General features: G+C 45.4%; 1 pseudogene; it reads left to right on the top strand.

The window, feature by feature from the left end:
- Positions 1-3,280: 3,280 nt before the first annotated feature.
- Positions 3,281-5,137, top strand: LOC123481570 (annotated as a pseudogene).
- The last annotated feature ends 1,331 nt before the right edge of the window (positions 5,138-6,468 follow it).

Raw genomic sequence — 6,468 nt, 5'->3', positions numbered from 1 at the left:
GTCGCTGGGCAATACAGACTTTCAGCTCAGACTTTCCGGTCTGGAGACTGGCTAGGCCACTCCAGGACCTTGAGATGCTTCTTACGGAGCCACTCCTTAGTTGCCCTGGCTGTGTGTTTCGGGTCGTTGTCATGCTGGAAGACCCAGCCACGACCCCATCTTCAATGCTCTTACTGAGGAAAGGAGGTTGTTCGCGATACATTGCCCCATCCATCCTCCCCTCATTACGGTGCAGTCGTCCTGTCCCCTTTACAGAAAAGCATCCCCAAAGAATGATGTTTCCACCTCCATGCTTCACGGTTGGGATGGTGTTCTTGGGGTTGTACTCATCCTTCTTCTTCCTCCAAACACGGCGAGTGGGGTTTAGACCAAAAAGCTCTATTTTTGTCTCATCAGACCACATGACCTTCTCCCATTCCTCCTCTGGATCATCCAGATGGTCATTGGCAAACTTCAGACGGGCCTGGACATAACCTGGCTTGAGCAGGGGGGACCTTGCGTGCGCTGCAGGATTTTAATCCATGACGGCGTAGTGTGTTACTAATGGTTTTCTTTGAGACTGTGGTCCCAGCTCTCTTCAGGTCATTGACCAGGTCCTGCCGTGTAGTTCTGGGCTGATCCCTCACCTTCCTCATGATCATTGATGCCCCACGAGGTGAGATCTTGCATGGAGCCCCAGACCGAGGGTGATTGACCGTCATCTTGAACTTCTTCCATTTTCTAATAATTGCGCCAACAGTTGTTGCCTTCTCACCAAGCTGCTTGCCTATTGTCCTGTAGCCCATCCCAGCCTTGTGCAGGTCTACAATTTTATCCCTGATGTCCTTACACAGCTCTCTGGTCTTGGCCATTGTGGAGAGGTTGGAGTCTGTTTTGATTGAGTGTGTGGACAGGTGTCTTTTATACAGGTAACGAGTTCAAACAGGTGCAGTTAATACAGGTAATGAGTGGAGAACAGGAGGGCTTCTTAAAGAAAAACTAACAGGTCTGTGAGAGCCGGAATTCTTACTGGTTGGTAGGTGATCAAATACTTATGTCATGCAATAAAATGCTAATTAATTACTTAAAAATCATACAATGCGATTTTCTGGATTTTTTTTTTAGATTCCGTCTCTCACAGTTGAAGTGTACCTATGATAAAAATTACAGACCTCTACATGCTTTGTAAGTAGGAAAACCTGCAAAATCGGCAGTGTATCAAATACTTGTTCTCCCCACTGTATATACATTCTACAGACCCTACTGAGTATTCCCTACAATACTTTTACTGCGGCACCAGAATAGTTTTTGCTCTGTAAGCCAATATGTATTCCATATACAGTGATTCGCATTGTGGCCAATGGAATGGGTGGAGTAAAATGCCAGCAACACTCCATATTATTCAGAGCCCCATGAAATAACCCCATAGATTCTACAGACCCTAATGAGTATTTCCAACCCCACTTTTACATTGACACATATAATAGTTTTTTCTCTCTAAGACAATAATGTAATTTATAGGCATACAGTGTGTTGCATTGGGACCAATGGAATGGGTGGAGTAGAAAGGGCTGCTGGGTATTTAGACCACAGTCATCCAAGAAATAACACCATATATACTGACTATACCAAACATTAGGAACACCTTCCCTTTGGGTGGTGGACCATTCTTGATACACATTGGAAACTGTTGAGCGTGAAAAATCCAGCAACGTTGTAATTCTTGACACAAACCGATGTGCCTGGCACCTACTACCATACCCCATTCAAAGGCACTTAAATATTTTGTGTTGCCCATTCACCTTCTGAATGGCACACATACACAATCCATTTCTCAATTGTCTCAAGGCTTAAAAATCCTTCTTTAACCTGTCTCCTCCCCTTCATCTACACTGATTGAAGTGGATTTAACAAGTGACATCAATAAGGGATCATAGCTTTCACCTGGATTCACCTGGTCAGTCTGTCATGGAAAGAGCAGGTGTTCTTAATGTTTTGTATACTCAGTGTATAGGGCATATATAAGCCTTAAAAGTCTGTTACATATTGTGTTTGTACTGTGTAGGCTATATGATGTTCACAAATGCCTGTTTCATTACTTCCATTCAACTACTTAATTTTTTCCCCAAGACTTTTAATGAGAACATTTATGCAGTTTATCAATTTCATGCACATTTTTTGTTGAGATGTGTATGTGTGGTTTTCATATGGTGTATTTAAAACTTGTTTATGTTTAATAAACACAAAATGGGACTTTTTATTCAAAGTCTTCCATTGAGACTCGCTTTAGTTTACATCACATCTGATCTCACCCTATTCTGCATGTATCCAACAATGCTTTATAACCAATATATACTTAAATATAAAAAATATACCTACACATACCCACACACTAACAAACACCTACTGTACATATCAAAATAGTCAGGCTTGTCTGATGATGACTTTTGACTTATCATAGCTGACTATTTACTCACAACATCATATTTATGTCCACCATGATGGGTTTAACAACAATGAATTATGTAACTACAGTATAGGACTCAAATGTAGTGGGGATGGGTAAACACTCCATGTTGAAAGTGTGTTTATTATCTGTGTGTACGTACCTGAGGGAGTGTATGTCTGTGTAATATGTATCACCTGTCTCTTCCAGGAGGAGGGGGGTTCAGAGATGCTGCTGGTGAAGGAAGAGGGGTGTGAGGAGGGTCTGGGGAACCCTGAGGGGACCATGGTCATGGAGGACAACCAGACTACACCTCCTCCTGAACACACAGAGGAACCAGCTGAGCAGCACAGGACCACACACAGTCTCACTGAGGTGGGCCCACTGTGAACTACTGTCTGAATGGTATTAGGTCAGGGCCCGTATCCACATCCTCTCAGAGTAGGAGTGCTGATCTAGGATCAGTTTTGCCTTTTAGATCTTAATGAATAAGACTATATAGACAGGTGGGGACCTGATCCTAGATCAGCACTCCTACTCTGAGACTCTTTGTGGATACAGACCCAGGTCTTGATTAATTGTGTCTTAAGTGTGGGACCATGTCTTTGAATGATCAAACCATGACTGTAAGTCGCTTTGGATAAAAGCGTCTGCTAAATGGCATATTATTATTATTATATTAAAGAGTTTCAAGTAATCAAATCAACTAACACGTTTGCTTAGTATCAAATCAACTAACATGTTTGCATAGTACTCATAGCAATCCCTCATTGCCCAATCAGAAGATGCAGGGTGCTCATATCAGATGTCTTGATCCAACATCCTCTCACTCTGTATCTCTTACAGTCAGTAGACATGGAGGATGGGAAGCCTGATCTACTGCTAGTCAAAGAGGAGACAATAGAAGACGGACCAGAGAGCATTGACCTGCTGAGTGGGCTAAAGATGGGGGAGCAAGGTAAGGGAGAAATACATAAAGCCTACATACAGTAATAGATCTTCAATGGGAATAGTGATGCGCCTGGCTATAATCTTTTCGTCATTTTCTTAATTCATATAATGTTTACATACAAAAACACACATTATAATGTATGAACTTGACCAGGTAATTAACAAAAAAAATGTACAGTTTTCTCTGCCATGTTTATAAAGTCTGTTTTCTAACCTCTTTCTGCAGGTGGTTGGCTGGAGAATGATAGAGGAGACTGGGCGGCCATCTTGGATTCCCAGACCCAGACGGGTGCAGCCAAGGGCCTGCGGGACAACATAGTGGAGGTCAGTGGATGGGACAGCGTCCTCAACTCTGGGCTGGGGAACAACACTGTTGACCACAACCAGAAACAGACAGTCGAACACAAAACCACGTCTGAACTTAGTCTCCATGACAACAGACTGGCTGAAACAAGGGCGAGGCGTAGATTTGGTCTGCAGGGACGGGGAGGTGTCCCTATGCGGCTGGAGAGAACAGACACAGACTCAGCTAGCGATGCTCCGTCCTGCTCCTATAGTTGTGATTCAGAGAGACTGATGGCGCCTCAGGTTAACCCCCCTAACAGGTGCTGCCTTCAGCCTGCCTTCTATAGGATCTATCAACTGGAACATGGAGCCTGCAACAACACAGACACTCCCTGGCCTTCGTCCTCCTCACACTCTCCTAATGTTAAACCAGACATTAGACAATGCCAGTGCCTCAACACTAAATGGCTACACAAGCCCACTGACAAATGACAGTAGTAGTAATGCTATCAGCAGATCCGGTGGCAAAGAGAAGCTCTTCTCGTATTCGTTCTGTGGGAAAGCCTTCAGTTTTCCTAAACAGGTGGAGCTCCACCAGAGGATGCACACGGGGGAGAAATTGTTCGGCTGCCACCTGTGCCATGCCAGTTTCTCCCGCTCGTTCAACCTGAAGAGGCACCAGCGGGTCCACACAGGGGAGAAAACCTACAGCTGCCCCCAGTGTGAGAAGAGGTTCTCCCACCAGCACCACCTGAAGAGGCACCAGAGGGTCCACACAGGGGAGAAATCCTACAGCTGCCAGAGTGTGAGAAGAGGTTCTCCCACCAGCACCATCTGAAGATACATCTGAAGGTCCATACAGGAGAGAGACCGTTTGCCTGTACTCACTGCAGGAAGAGGTTCTCAGAGAGGAGCTACCTCAGGATACACCAGCAGAAAATGCACATGGCCCATGTATAGTGACATGTAATGTAGTACTAGTTAGTTTGTTTGTAGTTAATTCTGTTGGTTTTGGATGTAGTAGGGAACAGGATGAGGTGAATTAAGGATATAATCAGTATGGTGACATACACCCCACTGATCTAATGAGCCTTATTAATACATACCCAAGTCCTTATTCCCAGTCCCCTCCTGACCTCATCACTAACTGCAATGACTGCCTTTCCTCCTCCCTGGACACACTCGCTCCCCTCAAACCCGCTCAGTCTCCTTCACCCAAACTGCTCCCTGGTACACCCCAGAGCTACGCTAGTTAAAAGCCAGTGGACGGCTGCAAGAGGACTGGTCTAGTAGTTCATTCTCAAGCATACACAGATCACCTGTTAAAATATAAGAACGCCCTCTCAGCTGCAAGAACATTTTACTACTCCGACATCATCAACTCTGGTAAAAACAACCCCAAAGTCCTCTTCTCCACAGCGAACCGCCTACTTCAGCCTCCTGACAACTTCCCTGCAGACTCTTTCCCCGAACAGTGCAAAAGTTCCTCAAAATCAATGACATCCACCAACACCTACTTACAATGCCCAGTACTCCAGTACAATGCCCAGTACAACCTCAGCATCACCATAGATAGTTTCCCGGTCCCTCTGTCAACACAAGTCAAAAGCCTCGGGGTCACCCCTGGCCCGAAACCCTCATCCCTGCCCTTTTCACTTCATGTTTGGACTATTTCAACACTCTCCCTCCCAAACTCACGAACAGACTCCAATTGGTCCAGAACTCTACTGCCAGAATCCTCACCCGCACCAGATCAACCAAACACATCCCACCAATCCTCATCAATCTACACTGGCTCCCTGTGCAATCCCGTATTAACTTTAAGACACTCCTCCTCACCTACAAAGCCCCCCACAACCTGGCACCCACCTACCTCTCTGACCTTCTCCCAGCCTATGCCCCCTCCGCTCCTCCCCTGCTGGTTTCCATGTCAACCCCCATTCACAGGTCAAATGTAAATAGGGGGTGCTTATATTTGTCCTGTTTCACTGCATGTATTAGTGGTTAACCAGTGTGAGTGTTAGATGTGAAATGGAAATGTGTTTTTTTTATATCCCAACGCCCTTCGAGACACCCTCGGAGAGTGGGTTAAGGGCCTTGCTCATCGGCACAGACAGATTTTAACTAGTCAGCTCAGGGATTCGAACCAGCGACATTTTCGATAACTGGCCCAATGCTCTTAACCGCTAGGTTACCTGCCACCTCTCCACCATGGTTGCCTGAACCTTCAGCTGCTCTGCCCCAGGCTCTGGAATGCACTCCCCCACACATTCAACATGCAGACACAGTCATCTCATTCAAAAACCTCCTAAAAACACACCTCTTCAAGGATGTCTATAACCTGTAGAAATAACACATATGGAATCATGTAGTAATCAAAAAAGTGTTAAACAAATCAACAAAAATATATATATATTTGAGGTTCTTCAAAGTAGCCACCCTTTGCCTTGATGGCAGCTTTGCACACTCTTGGCATTCTCTCAACCAGCATCACCTGGAAAGCTTTTCCAACAGTCTTGTAGGAGTTCCCACATATGCTGAGCACTTGTTGGCTGCTTTTCCTTCACTCTGCGGTCCAACTCATCCCAAACCATCTCAATTGGGTTGAGGTCAGGTGATTGTGGAGGCCAGGTCATCTGATGCAGCACTCCATCACTCTGCTTCTTGGCCAAATAGCGCTTACACAGCCTGGAGCTGTGTTGGGTCATTGTCCTGTTGAAAAACAAATGATAGTCCCACTAAGCGCAAACCAGATGGGATGGCGTATCGCTGCAGAATGCTGTGGTAGCCATGCTGGTTAAGTGTGC

Source organism: Coregonus clupeaformis, chromosome 21 (assembly GCF_020615455.1).
Source record: "Coregonus clupeaformis isolate EN_2021a chromosome 21, ASM2061545v1, whole genome shotgun sequence".
NCBI classification, from domain to species: Eukaryota; Metazoa; Chordata; class Actinopteri; order Salmoniformes; family Salmonidae; genus Coregonus; species Coregonus clupeaformis.
This window is presented reverse-complemented; position numbering and strand designations above follow the sequence as displayed.